Here is a 15,936-nt window from a genome sequence, read left to right as displayed (position 1 = left end):
AGTCTTTTCCTCTCAAACCTACCAACCACTGACCTCAGCACCCATGTAAAATGAGGTGGAAAATGAAATCCACCCGATAACAACAACAAAAATAAGATAAAATAAACTAAAAATAGAATAGATAGAATGCATACTTCAGTGGTAGTTATTTGAGACCTAATAAGCAAAAACTCAAAGTATTTCACCATGTGTTCACAATCTATAAATCAGCACATAGTTCTCTGAAGCCATAAGCGTGACATAACTTCCCTTTTCCCAAAGACTCACCACTGGTCTTGATTAACTAAAAAAACCCTCTTTCAACTTATCCCAGAATGTCTTCTCACTGGTTTAACATCACCGTGGGTCTGATCTGTTTTGGACGCAACCTGAAGCTGCCCCGGAAAAAAAAAACACCCTTAGTGGTGCTGTTGGGGTTAAAAAACACAGACCACAGTCTTTTCCTCTCACACCTACCAACCACTGACCTCAGTGGTCACTGACTTTCATATTAAGAGTAAAATAAAATAAAAACAAAGTTTAAAACATAAAATATATAAAATCAAGTAAAATACAACATTTTGAAAGAAATGCAGAAGTGCTGACAGAGAGAAAAGTTGGTTAAAGGCTCAAGTGAAGAGGTGAGTTTTTAGCTTTCTTTTGAATTGTTAGTGTGTTTCCATAGTTTTGGGGTGTAATTGACAAAGTCTACATCCCCGATTTTCTTTTGGCTGTTGCTGGAATCTCCAATAAACCAGCAGCAGATGATCACAGTGTTCTTGAAGGCAAAAATTAACAAGGCAGTTAGCAATGTAGCTTGGTCCTAGCCCATTAAGGGCTTTGTATACAAGGAAGAGGACCTTAAAGTCAATTCTAAATGTTACAGGAAGTCAGTGCAGAGCAGCTAAAACTGGACTAATGTGTTCTCTCCTCTTGGTTCTGGTGAACAGCTGAGCTGCAGAGTTTTGAATGAGCTGAAGTCTCTCGGTGGTTTTTTCCAGGAGGTCAGTAAAAAGTGCATTACAGTAATCTAGTCGGCTTGAAATGAAGGCATGAATCAGTTTTTCAGCATCTTTTTGATTTATAAATGGTCATAATTCAGCCATGGTTCTAAGGTCACCTTGTTAATGTGGGACCTGAAGCTTAGATCTGAGTCTAAAATAAGATTTATATCCTCATATTTAATCCGGCGAGTTAATTTCCCCAGATGGAGGGATGTAAACTATTTTAGGCTATAAAACATGTGGTTTAAATAAATGAAATATTTTACTGCAAGATCAAATATTTTGGTGGAAAAAAAGAAACAGGTACGTTGTCTCTGAAAATTTCACTCATATGTTCAGTATCAACATTTTTGAAACTTAAATATATTAATTGACAACATTTTCCAATTATGTTGAGAGAAAACGTGATTCAGCATCATTATGTTTTTAACAAAACATCTTTGCTGTTGCAGTTTAGTCGTATAAGAACATCATTTCTAGCAGAAAGAGTTTCTGTCCAAGTGAGGATTTACTAAAGGGCTCCTTACACTTTCCAGTAGACACGTCTGGGGCCAGATACATAAAACTCTGCATATATTCATGACTAAAACTGTGTGTACACACAAAGCCAGAAATACGCATACACATTCTTTTCATGAGATTTATAAACCTGTGCTGATGACGCTTTAGATTGTAGCCTACAACATAACCTACAGCATAAATTACTCTGGAGTTACGGTGTAACCTTTTGTACTAACGGTGTACCAATACGTAGGTAGAGGGGAACAAGATATGATGTTATGGAATAAGAAGGTAACAATTCAGGTAATGAAGTTTGCTGGTGAGGTGAAAAACAGCTGAGACAGTTTTCTGAGTCCGACAGTATCCATGACAATACACCGTCACCTGGACCTTTGGTCCACAGTAAACACACAGATATACTACGTAGTTACTTTAAATACCCCAAAATTTTGAAGGAACAATGCAGTTTGCCTGTTTGTTGGTAATATGTTGGTAATAAAATCAGATATATTAAGTGCTGCAGAAATTATCACTCCATCTTCCCTGAAACATCCCGCTTTTTGCTCAGCCATATGGTCATACTGTACCCTGTAATAATAGGCCTTGAGTAGATAGCCAGTAAAAATAATAACTACAGCATAAATTCTCTCTGAGTTCCTCCCAAACTTCCAGATTACTGCTTAGTAGGTCATACATACCCTGTAAGGATATCAAAAATATAAAGAGCTGCACTGTGTAATGACAGCTGTTGTGTCTGTTGGAGAACCTCGTCAATGCAACACAATCGGTGAAACTGCACTTCTTCCTCTTTCCTGTTTGTTTCATTGGCAGGAGACCAGGGACAGTTGTAACACCTTGAGTTCCTCCAATCAGAAACAAGTTAGAGTGATTAGATTCTGCACATGCTCAGTTAGAAGATTGTCTTCTTGCTTACAAAAAAGGAACCACATTTGAAACTCCCAGAGAAAGTTAGCAGCCAAAAGTGTATTTTGAGGTAAAAATGTACCTTTTCTATCAGACGTATTTTTTGGATACTGTCCTGAGATCAAATGTCTATCAATCCAAACAAATATTATTAGAATCACTGTTTTGTAAACTAAAAATAGAAATGACTAACGTGTCAAACTAGCAGTCAAGCTAGTTCACATGAGGTGAAAACATGGCTGGTGATATTGGGATAGTTGTAATGCCTTGTTACAACTGTCCTTGTACTTTCATTTATATTTTAAAAACCTAAAAGCCTACATAAACTAGATTACATGCTAAGTTAACGATAATCAGTTGCATGCTAATAGTCAGTGGAAACACATGTGTTTGCTTATATCAGAAAGAGGAAGACAGACAGGGGAGTCCCACTTCCTTTGCTGTAGAGGGCTTCAGATGAAATAAAACAGGGGAATGGCCAAATTATATGACATTTGCCATGTGACCCTGTACCATTTTCACAAGAAGGCAGAGGTTGGAGTGCCAGGGATCCAAATCAGCACCCAGAGTAGGATACTGGATCCCCAAGAGGGTTTTCTCCACAGAACAGGAAATCCTTCTGAGAAACTACCTGATGGAGGCAGCAGATTGGTGTTATGGGTCAAGGCCAAAGGATGTAGGCTACATATTAAGCTAGTAGTAGGCTAAATGTAGATTAATCATGTATTTAACTAATTCACAACAATTTATTCATGTGAGATAAAGTTTGCCTTCAGCAAAGCAAAAACCTACAAATGTAACTATCCTGAAAAGAAAGGGCTGGCTGGAGCTGACTGCTTTACAAAGACACCCTACACCTTCCATACAAAGCCCTCGGCCTCTTGCGGGCTACAAGCTTCAATAAAACAAATGTCAACAAAAAATTGTGACCAGAGAGGGAGTCAAACAAGTCGGCACGGTGACGTCTGTGGAACTGGGTACTCTCATCACACTTTGCTTTGGGGAATTCCATCCCACTGTTTCTCATATTCCCCCACAAAAGCCAGAGTTCTTTACCAACAATGGCCGTCTTGACTGTATTGGAACAGCAAATGAGTGGATGCAAGAGACTTTTTGGTCTTTCTCAACCACTAACACCAAGTCTTCACTGGAGTCAAAAGTGCTGCTAGATCTCCTCCCACCTTTCTGTGGAGGGGATTGATTTTTGCAGGAGCTATGGGATCATCCTCCTCTCAGTCCCCCCACACTGTTCCCATAAGCTGCAGCCTTAGATCACAGTGTGTATGAGCCACTGAAAAGGCTCTTCAGCAACTGCTGTGACAGCTGAATGAAAACTCATCCAGGAGTCACAATGACCATTTATGATCTGCCACGAGCATTGTGAAAAGTACCCTTCCCCTGGCGTCAGCGGGTCTGACGGGCGGCTGAGTGAAGTGCACCGGGACCATCAGGGTGAAACAGTCCACGGAGGAGCTGCTGTGTTCGGCTGCACAGATAGGAAACACTTCCACTGACAGGATGTACCACTCTGTTTGGAAAAAGAAAATTTCTTTTTGGTTGCCGCCACCTTCTGCTCCGGAGTGTGGACCAGAGATTAAATCCTACACATTAATCCTGTCTGTCTAATAAACTCAATGAAAACTCTACTGCTGCTCCCACTTGGCAGGTTCATTAAAGTTTTAATGCTGAGCTCCTGAACTCCAGTCTTCCTAAGTTCTTCCTTCATATATTGTCTTTCTTGATCATACTGAGTACAATCTATTATTGCATGAATAATAGTCTCCTCAGCTCATATATCAGTATCGGCATCGACCACAATGACTTGGAAATATCAGCATATCAGATATCTGCAAAAAATCCAATATTGTGCATCCCTAATAATGTACTTTTACTTGTAGTGGAGTATTTTTACATTGCAGTATTGGTACTTTTATTGCAGTAAAGGATCTGAATAGTTCTTCCACCACTGACAGTTTATATTCTAAGATATTGTAATGTAAATCTTTTTAATGTCATATTTCTAATTTATTTTTACATTGTTATTATTTCACTGACAGAGTGAATCTTACCTCTCAGTCTGTCTCTGTGCTGCTCTAACATGTGATGTCTTATATTATTCCTGCCTACAGCCTTTTAATTCTATTCTATAATTCCTCTGAGTATCAATGTTTAATCTCAGATTATTGTAAGTATTTCACTTGAGGTTAAGTATAAAAAAGGAAAATACTAAGCAGTGTGTCCTAGGTGAGGACTGAGTCCTCCATTCATGTCAGGGCAGAGAGTTTGCAGACCTCATCACCTCCTCTGCTGCAGGTTTCCTCTGTTCTGACAGCAGATGGGAGTGTTGCGCTTCACTGAGGCAGAAAACCTCTTCTCTTCTTTCTGAATGATTTATGAATGTCAGTGTTTCTGTGTTTCTCTCTCTCTCTCTCTCTCTCTCTCTCTCTCTCTCTCTCTGTACTGTATGTATGCGTGCATGTGTTGCAGATGTGAAATGCATGTGTTGTGTATAAAGAGGGAGAGGAGGAAAGCCCAGTATACAAATGTCATGTGATGATCCTCCTCAGGCACATTTCTCTCCTACATGTCCATCCTGTCTGATTCTGTCTCTTATATTTCTGAATGCCGTCCCCGCTGTGATTGCATTCATGTGTGTGTGTGTGTGTGTGTGTGTGTTTGTTCTTTTAGCCTTAGTGTCACTGAGTTTTATGCGTTTCATTTTTGCATTCCCTCCTCCACTGAGAGCCTTAAAATGACATATTGGACATATTGACAGCTCATTTCATTCTGTTTTGAAGAGGACAGACACACACCAGGACTGGATTAAGTGTGTGTGTGTGTGTGTGTGTGTGTGTGTGTGTGTGTGTGTGTGTGTGTTTGTGATTCATTTTCACTTCTGAATTCTGATTATATTCGCCAAGGCCACCGATGTAATGAGGTTGATACATACATACACACACACACACACACACACACACACACACACACACACACACACACGTCTTTTCCTGTCGCTGGAAGGATGATTGGTTGGTTCTTTGAGCACCGATCAGCTGAGCAGTGATTTGCTGCAGAGCTCACCAGACCAAGGTCACGCCTGCAGCCAATCCAGTGTGTGTGTGTGTGCAGGTGGAAAGTAACTAAGTACATTTATACTAGTTCTGTGTTTAGCTACAATTTTTACATACTTATACTTGAATATTTACAGCTACTTTATACTTTGTACTGAAAGCAAGAGTTACTTTAAAATACATAGTTAAAAAAATAACTATAAAACACAACACATTATTAAAGATGAAACCAGGGTTGTATTTATCAAGCTTCTCAGAGCAGGAAATCACTCCTAACTGGCCAAAAATACTCAGAGTGTCGAGTTTTTGGTCGTATTTTAGGACGAGGAGTAACAGCATCTTATCAGCTTTCTTAACTGAGGAAATATCTTGAATCTCTGCTGATATTTAGGAGCTACAGAGGAGTCCTGACCTGTTAGGAGTCTCCAGGAAACGGCGTTCAGGCAGATATGCTGTGAGAGATGTTTATGAAAGCTTGATGAGAATACGCATACTGACAGATCTGTTGTTTTGTTTTTTTTGTTTTACAAAAAACATTGCTGTAACAGGGAACATGCAGCTTTGAAACAGCGATGAATCAAACTTTGATCGTGTTTATACTGATACTGTGCATGTGAGACCTGGCTGGATAGATTAATAAAACTTCATTACAGCAGGTAAAATATTTTTATAAGGTCTTAAATCTTATTATGTAGCAGCAGTTGTAGTTAAAGGTGAACTGGATGTCGTACAGTGGTGACCACAGCTACATGTGTCTGTGCAGCAAGATGCTGCAATATTATGGGAATTATAAAATGACTTCACACAGCTGATTCACACTGAACCTTCTCTCGCGTGACAGCAAATACTTGTTCCTCTGTTGCTCATTTTAATTGTGGTGCTCCTCAAGGCTCTGTCCTCGGCCCACTGCTGTTTCCAATATGCTGTACATGCTTCCTCTCAGCCAGATCAGTTATTTGTCTCTCTTTAAATGTTATCTATGTCGGAATCATAAATTCCTTCTCATTAGTGATCTGTGGCTGTTAAATGAGGTGCAGTCAACATCCTGGTGTTCGTGCTCGTTTCTGTGACGTGAGACTATTGCAGGTGATGTCTTTTTCCTTGCTTACACTTCTCATAATTATATAAAAGATCTCTAACGTTGTGTTTTATAATGTGTTTCAGCAGAGCAGTCAGCCCGGTGTTGTATGATCTTTGTTTGTTTTTAACTGATGTTTGTTGATTCTTTCTTCTTTTCTGTTAAGCACTTTGTAACTTTGTTAAGAAAAGTGCTATATAAATAAAGTTTATTATTATTATTAGTAGTATTGTTGGGCGCACCTACCATTTTAAGTTATTTAATAGGCTACATTTAACTCGTCAGTATCTTTGTTTACAGTCTATGAAGGCTAAATGTATATATCTATGTAAAGAACTACAACATGTCATCATAGTTTCTGCTTTGTGCTTGTAAAGTCTTGTAAAACTTTAGACTCTGAGGTCGCAGTTTTTAGGCCTTAAGTTAACTTTCAGTGATTCTGAGAAGTTTGATGAATATGAGCCCTGGAGTCACATTCTCCACTTCAACTCATTCACATCAGATCAATCATTTACTCTGATCGATCAACAGTTTTACACCAGGACCTTCAGGATTTGGATCAAGTAAATTTAGTGTCTACAGCTGTTAATTAATGTTTTAGATACATATTTAATCTACATTTCAGATCTTCAGTATTGAATAATAGTCCACCTATTGTCCATTATTTTAATCTTTTGTCATAAACGTTCAATATGTGTTGTTTTCTGACTGTCAAGATTAAAAAACAGTCTTTATGTTCCTGCAAATCATAATATTAACTTCTGTTCTTGTCTTAAAGAAAGCTAGAAAAACAAGAGAGGGAGCTGAAAACAAGCTTCTGGTGGGCAGTAAAGGTCACTGGTGATGAACTGGGCCTGTATCACTTTTTTCTTTCTGTGTCAGCCACATGCAAACTGATCGGCCGAGGTCTGTGTGTGAGAGGATTTCAAATCTTGATGTAAATCAGCTGAATACATGAACGATAATGAGTGTGAGAGAGCAGACACAAGGGAGGAAAATCTCTCTCTAACCTCATCCCTGGTCTGCTTTCCATCAAGACCCTCAAAACCCAGAAAGCACTCGAAGAAACAGAAGATAGAAAAATAACAACAGGCAGAGCAGACAGTCGCCTCTGTGGCTCTGGACTGGTTTATCTTCTCTGTTATGGTTGAGATTCCTCAGGAGTCCCTCAGGGGTCTATCCTGGATCCCCTGTCATTCATTATAAAAGAGGAGCTGAGCCTTGTGTTTGTATTTTAATTTATTTCACCCAGACTTTTAAATTGTGAATCTCAAGTTGTGAATTTTACTTGTTTTATTTGGAAGGAATTTACTGATCAGTGAATATTCACATGTTGTACTGTGCAACTGGTCAACAGCTAAATCAACTTCTGAACAAGAGATGTTATTGTCTGCTTTACTAATCAGGAGCTTCGTTCCAAAGGTGATGCCTGAAAAACAAGCATAAAAAAAGCTGCAGGCGAATTTTAGATTACACACAAAGTCAATGGAAAGACTAGAGGAAACCACAGCACTGACAGTCCTACTGAGAGTTATAAATTACCTGAGAATTACTGTGTGGTTGTCCTTTCTTCTCAGAAATATTGCCAAAGTCAGATCTTTTTTTAACTCTTTAAACACAATTTTATTACCAGCTGTTTGGACTGTTGTAATTCCCTTTTGTGCTGCTCACTCTAACCTGCATATTTGATCTATTCACGTCGTTTGACACCCATGTTAAGCAGCTAACCAGATCTTGTTTTTTCCACTTATATTAGCAAATCAGATGTGTAGTTTCATCAGCTGAACTGCTTATAAATGCCTTTATCTCATCTCGCATTGACTACTGTAATGCACTTTTCTCCTCACTTAGTATGTCTGCTTTTGATCGTCTGCAGACTATCCAGAATGCTGCTGCAACACTAATCACTAGGTCGAACAAACGATCTCATATCACCCCCCATACTTAAATCTCCTCACTGGCTCCGTGTTGCTTTGCACGGTCAGGCTCCTGCAGACGTGGCTGATCTACTACAGCCTTACTGATACAAACATGCTAAACTTGCTGTCTGTCCCACATATCTGCCGTAAGACACCTAAACTCTGGGATACTCGGCCTGCTCCCTTACGCTCTTCTGCTTCTGTGGATTCTTTTAAAAAACAGCTAAAGACACCTGTTAGACAGGTGTGCAGGTAACCAGTACGCACCGTATCAGCATTTTATTATTTTTAATAGTTTTTCATTGTCTGTTGTGTGTTTTTAGTTGTTTCACTTTTTTAATCATGTAGTCACTCCATCTACTATGTTTTCTTTCTTTTTGTTTGTGCATTATGCCTTGTAAAGCACTTTGTGACTTATGTCTATGATAAGCATTATACAAATAAAATTTACTTACTTCCTTAACTACTTTTTACGAGATCACCTAAAAACTCTATAAGAAACCTGCAGCTGGTTCAGAATGCTGCAGCCAGAGTCTTAACTGAAAGAAAATGGATCACATCACTGCACTGGCTACCTGCATCTTTCACAATTGATTTTAAAGTTCTTTCACTTGTTTATAAAGCTTTAAATAACCTTGCACCTCCTTACCTTAGAGATTTTCTTTCATTTTGTGTTCCAGCCAGATCACCGAGGTCTGCTTCTCTTTTAAAAGTTGTAGCAGTGAGGCTGCTTTCTGTTTCTGTGGAGCTGCCTCTGGTTATTAGTAGAAAACTCTTGTGTGTTTTTAAAAGGAAACTAAAATCCCATCTTTGTAATCTGGCTTTCAATTTTAATTTGGAGTAATCTTATAGCTTTTTATATGATTTTATCCCTGTTTGTTTTATTGACTTTTATTCTATAATATATATCTGTATTGCTGTTATAATTTTAAGTCTTGCAAAATTGTATTTATTATTGTCTATTTTGCTTTTATTTATTTTTGTCAGTCTTGCTATGTGAAGCACTTTGGGCTGCATGTTTCTATGAAAGGTTCAACATAGATAAAGGTGAGTTGAGGTGAGCAGCAGGTAGATCAGCTGTGAAACTCCACAGATTCATCGTCTCACGTCTGTAACATCATCGGACTCATGATGGATGCAGCTGAAGCAGAAACATCATCTTTTTCATTACACAAATTCTTCTTCTCTGGCAAAACCTGGCGCCTACATTACCCACAGTGCACCTGGAGATTGTGGTGTGTTATGCTAGTAGCGGCTGATGTAGCCTGGAGCTTCTGCTAGCCTCCATCAGAGACTGAGGAGCTACAAACTTCACTTCTCTCTGACTCCACATCTCCAGATCCAGCCCCAACCGGCGCCGTGACATCACCAGTGACATCATCAAAAGGATTTATATGACAGAGAACACCTGGAAACACACACTAAGGAAGGAGATCACTGCAGTTTTTATTTGTCTTATTTGGATTTTTCTTATCTTTAACATTTGGGATTTTATTTTCTTTTGCTGTAAAGTATTTTGCCACTTTGTTTTTGATCCTGTATAAATAAAGTTATTATCTTTATTATACTCCGTCCAGCTGACAGCGTAAGGCGTTCTGTATTCATAGAGTTTTATCCAATAATTAGTGAGCTGTCTGTGTGTTTGGAGACGGGCAGACTGTCACTTTAATTACTTTACAACGAGAGGAACACAGCTTCTGTCTGCAGCCTGTCAGCAATATGACACACATCTTACAACATCACATTAGTGTCATCACATTTTATTTTTTTGGGGGGGGAAATGTAGAGAGAAGCTGCTTCTCCTTTTCTTTTAAACTGGTGCATTCAGGGTCGATTTTGTTTAAAAAATGAACACAAGGGCAGCGCTGAGCTCGTTTCCTCCTCACTGCTTCCACCAAATTAGCAGAACAGATGCCGTCATTTATGGATGAGGTGAAAACCAATGTTTATGTTATTTCCCTCAAACTGCCCCCTGGGTTTCATTAATCTTACTTACACTAACTTTTTAGATCTAATCAGAGCATCTCAGTCTTTTCATTAAACAGGCGCTGTAATTAGGACTCTGTTTAACTAACCTTCTCAGTGTCACAAATTAAGGGAAATATAAGCCTGAAGTACAGCGTTAGATTTGTTTATTCACCTGCACAGTTTTGCTAAATGTTTTACAAATCCTTTACAAAGTGAGTATTTAACCCTGCAGAAGAACTGAAGGTCTCTTATTGAGTCAAACCTCTGGGACGTATTTTATTTCTGTCATCACACACCGCTGCTGGATAACCTTTAATTACTCAGTAATCTGTGGAACATCATGATTAACACGAGTCTGCAGAGAGCTGTCTTTACATTACATTCACTTCTGTCGTATTAATGAAGGAGAGGTCAGAGAGGCAGAGATTCAAACAGAGATTCAAAGAAAGCTTTCTAATAATAAAAATAATAAAACTTGATTTATATTCATTTCATACAAAAAGATTCATGTGCTTCACAAAACATGAAACGCCTCCCAAAAATATCTAATGCAAGAAACAAAAATATAACAGAAAGGATTAGAAAGAGACGGGTTTGAAAATGAATAAATAGTGAATAAAAAAACTGCAGGTGAGGTTAAATATTATAAATGTTTCTGGGTAAAAGTAATTTTAAAAGATGATTTTCAAGTTTTGTTTTAAAAGTTGCAGGTGAGGTGCAAATTCTTATGTTTCTACTAAAACATTTATAAGTTTAATAAAGTTTAATACTTATAAAACAGTAAAGAGGTGAGTACAATGAGAAGAGAACAGAGAGTGATAAAAGAGAAACTTGATATGAAGTTATCAGTGTTCATATTGAACACTTGAGTCTAAACTAGTGTGGTGGACGTGATTTAATAGTGGGGATGCAGCAGAAGGGATGCAGACACTTTATACCATAAGATTAAACAATTGGTAACCAAATGGTAGGGAGGGAGGGCATCCGGAGGGGGGGGGGGGGGGGGGGGGGGCAAAAACAGGAGGGGCTGCTGCATTCAGACAGGATCAAAAAGGTCAAAGGAAGGAAAGACACACAGTTGGCATCTTGTTGATCAAGGAGTTGTTCCCAGACATCACTTGATTATCAAGTCTCTACCCAAATGTGTATTTTCTTCTTCACTGGGAACATAATGTTCCCACATATGTTAAACTGCATAGATAGATATAAGACTGAGTCCACAAACAAAAGCAGAAGGCAGCGTCTGGCTCCGCCGGCTCAAACCTGTGACCCCGAGCCTGTTTCATGAAATAAAAAAAAAGTAATTTGCGAACACTGTTTACAGATCGCAAATGGTGGCAAAGAGTGGTTTATCAAATGATGGTCTCTTCCTGGTTGCAGACACATTTCTGAATCCTACCGTCGTCTCACATCTTCATGGGCAGCAACAGGGTTTTATTTGATGAGTTAAATCAACAGGAGAGGAAATGATCTCTTGTTGCAAATCACATCTTACATGTTGCAACTTTGTTGAAACGGACCCTCGGTGAACAAACTCAACTCGTACCGTTACATAGCTAATAAGTATTTCAATGACAACAGTAATAAACAAACATGGTGTCTGTCGGTGCAGAAGAAAGAAAAGACGACGACACAAGATGTGAAACCTCACAGAGGAAGTGACAGAGCCTGAATGTCTGAATGAAGAGGTGACAAAGTTCAGTTGGAGCTTCCTGAAGTTTGACAAATTTGGGGAATTTTATGACTCTATTGGACACTGGCAGTTAAGAGATGACAACAAACAGGAGTAGAAAGAATCAAGGAAACAAAGGTTTGCTGCCAGAATCGAACTGTGGATGTTGCGGTTATGCAGCAGCAGGCTGCCGCGGCGCCAGAAGCAGATTGGTTTTGAAGTGAAGAAGGTCTGTTGTCTCTTGTTTCATGTATAAAGGACCCGTAGCTGCTCAGACTGCAGCTCCTGCTGGTTTGCGTCAATTATCAGGTGACTCCAGAATGCAGTAATGCATGAAATCGATCCTGCATGTGGATGTAAGAATCTACAACATGCCAGACACAACATATTATCCAAAGCAGATTATTTTTATATGTTCTGTCTGGATCTGTAAGAACAAATCTGTCGGTTCGAGTTCTTCTTGCATGAGATTTGTGTAGAAAAGAATCAAACTTTTACCTCTTGCACACCTGAAATGTTTGCGTGCTGCATTCAATGACGTGCAGATTAATTAAAGTGTCTCCTCTCAGGGTTTTTCTGTCCGTTGCTCAGAGTTGAAGTGACGCTCCTTCAGTCATCGACTCGACACGCGGACACACAAAGACACATTGATTTCCCAGATGCTTCAGCTTGTTCTCCAGTTATCAGCGCAGCTTCCTACTGAAACAATCAATAGCCCTTACTAATGATGTACACAGCGTGGCAGGGAGCTTCAGCTCAGCCGCTGTCTCACACCGAAGGGACGACACATGGCTGATGCCAAGGGAGTCATTACAGAAAGTGGAGAAGATTAATGACCTGATGAAAAGAGAGGAGGAGGAGGAGGAGGAGGAGGGAGAAAAAAGTTTGACACAGCAACAGAAAGAGAAGACTTTAGTTTTATTTAACTCTGCCTGCTAGAAAGGAAGTTTATTTATGACTATGTCAATGAGCAAATATTTTAAATTAACGTATTTAGCAAGATGCAAAATGCAGGTAAAATGTTCACTGACAAAATATTTCATTTGACTCCTACTGAGCAGCACTTTGTTAATGTTAGTAAAAGACTGAAGTCTTGGTTTAATACTGGAAAAATGACACGAAGAACGAGACATGTTAATCTAAATGAACAAAAACATATGTTGTATTAAACTTTTTAACACATAAAACAGACAAACACACAGTGACCAGTAAATAGTAACATCATCGTCCAACCAGCATGAGCTTACAAGACACTACAAACATAACAAGAGTAATAACATAATGAGAGTGAAAGAACAAAACGTCCACCAACAAACGTTTTGTAGTTTTAACAATAAGACACACTGAGTCGGCTGCACATTTCCCAAAAGCAGGACATCATTTTTTTCCCAAAATATTATTCAGTCAGTGAAGTTCAGCGTGCTTTATCCTACATTTAATAAAAAACAGAGGAAACGGCAAAAGAAGAAAGTACAGAGAGAAAAAAGCAGAAGACAATGAGACAGTGATATAAGAATAATACAAAAATACGCCCACATTAAATATGACACAATATCAAACCAATTATAGACCATACAAATTATAAGCTGCTGCAGATGTTTTTGTTATTATTCTCAGTCATCATACAATATAAACATAATGCTGTTGGCCAATTTACACACTGCTTATTATGCCTATTTAGGTAAAACAGGCTATTTCCAGGCACATGATGCCGCTGTGGTGAGAGAACTTTGAGAGAACGCTGAACAGCTGTCTCACATTATCCAATTTACACGTCCCCGTCCAGTCTCTACACTTTTATAAGCACCACTCGCCATAGCGATATGCGTCACGAGATAATGGAAAGCAAAAAAGAAACCTGAGTGGCATGAGGAGGAAAGTTTGCTAGTCGCAGAGCAAGTTGAGCAAAACAAAACAATCATTAAGGGAAAATTCAGTCCTAATTTAACCTCTCAGCAGAAGGAGGACGTGTGGAGAGTCATCTCTGAAGCAATCAATAGTACATTTCATTATGCAGTAAGAACACCGAGAGGAAAAAAACACCTGCAAAATACTTCTGCAGGGAAACAGAGGAAACAGGTAGGCCTGCATCTGATTGCAGCGTTACACTGTGTGCATTGTAAAATAGACTTCTGTGGTGTTATTGGTGATCTCTCAGCGTCTTGGCACAATGTGTATTTAACTACCTAGGATGTTCAAATGTGACCATCACAGGGATTAGAGGAGGCCAAGATGCTGCACTACTGAAAGCCACTGAGCACCAACATAAGTAGGTTTTGATGTTATGTTTACTTCATAATTTCAAATGATCTTATTGATGAATTGTATTATAATTCACACTGGACATAAGAAAAAAAACAAAGAATAATGTGTTGTAGCTCTAACTCTAACCCACAGCGTCTGATCCCTCCTTCACTATAAGATGCTCCATCAACCAGCAGCTCCCCGGACGTCTGCTGGTCAAACTGGAGGAGGAGCTTCTTCACCTGCAAAGGAGAAAATAAAATTGGAAATAAAAGTAATACAGGTGTGATCACTTATTGAGTCAATCACCATTATGCCTTGTTTTTGTAGTTTTATACCCAAAGTGAACGTTGGCAAAGAAGGTAATAAAGAGGAAGAAGGAACACGTGGTAACCAAGGATCACAATGGAACTTTATAAGTCAAGAAATAGTTTAATACCAGTCCACAATATAAATATTGGTTACACGTATACATGTCAGAGAAATCATCGTTCTTCAGGAGAAATGTACTCGAGGAAACCAGGTTTTTCTGACACGCGACACCAAACTAAACTTGATTTTCACAATGCAAACACATCACACATCACGCAGAAACAAATAAAAAAGTATTGGATGATCAGCGTCTCTCTCCCAGGTCTCCTTCATTATATATTCTGTGTGCAAAGCGAGGGAGAGAGAGAGAGAGAGAAACACCCACACAGTTTCCATCTGGAACATGTATAGATCATACCTCAGGGGCGAGCCGCTGTGTGGAGCCCTGATTCATCGACCTTGCAGTTCAAATCAATCAGGTTGATTGACAAACTGACCACCCGGCTCCTGGTCAATACAACAACCCCGCTGTGTGTGTGTGTGTGTGTGTGTGTGTGTGGGGGGGGGGGGGGGGGGGGCTGCTGCTCCATTAAATGAGATGAAAATGAAGTCTCGGGGCTTTTTGTTCTTCAGAGAAGTGGCTGAGAGGGGCGTCAGTGATTTAAGTTGGAACAGAGAGCTTCACAACAACAGCCGTGGGATCAAATCTGATATCGATCCGACTTCTGGAAGGTACTTGGAATCCCATTAAAGAAACCTTTGGGTCTCAATTTCTATATGTGTGTGTGTGTGTGACCCTGCACAGTCACATGATCAGCATCAAAATATATAAACTAGTGTATGTTCTCCTGAAGAAAACCTGCTCTCTGCTTTATAAGAAATATTCTTCCTGTTTTAATGATTGGTTATAAAGCTTTGTGCATAAAATGTGTTTTTTACAGTTAGCTAGTTTAGTCCAGTGGTTCCCAACCTAGGGGTCGGGCCCCTCCAAAGGGTCAGCAGATAAATCTGAGGGGTGGTGAGATGATTAATGGGAGAGGAAAGAAGAAAAAACAAAGTTCTGATACACAAATCTGTTTTCAGTTTTTGGACTTTTTCTCTAATCTTTGATTTTTGCTGAAATATTGGATCATTTGAACATTTATTGAAATGAAAGCATGTGAGAAGTTTAGAGGGAAAAATCGCTATTTGGTGGAGCTGTTAACAACTCATAGACATGTGAAATGTGACCCCGACTACACACTGCTTTTTGTAAGACGTCAAA

The 15,936-nt window shown here is 39.2% G+C and overlaps 1 long non-coding RNA gene across 1 annotated transcript; it reads left to right on the top strand.

Annotated features, from left to right (window-relative positions):
* The first annotated feature begins 13,484 nt into the window (after nucleotides 1-13,484).
* Nucleotides 13,485-14,622, top strand: LOC121894566. The gene is made up of 3 exons (XR_006095574.1): nucleotides 13,485-14,195; nucleotides 14,331-14,385; nucleotides 14,514-14,622. It is a non-coding gene; the product is annotated as an uncharacterized LOC121894566 (long non-coding RNA).
* Nucleotides 14,623-15,936: the final 1,314 nt, after the last annotated feature.

Source organism: Thunnus maccoyii, chromosome 3, assembly GCF_910596095.1.
Source record: "Thunnus maccoyii chromosome 3, fThuMac1.1, whole genome shotgun sequence".
NCBI lineage: Eukaryota > Metazoa > Chordata > Actinopteri > Scombriformes > Scombridae > Thunnus > Thunnus maccoyii.
The sequence above is the reverse complement of the archived record's forward strand: the minus strand, read 5'-3'. Positions and strand labels throughout refer to the sequence as shown.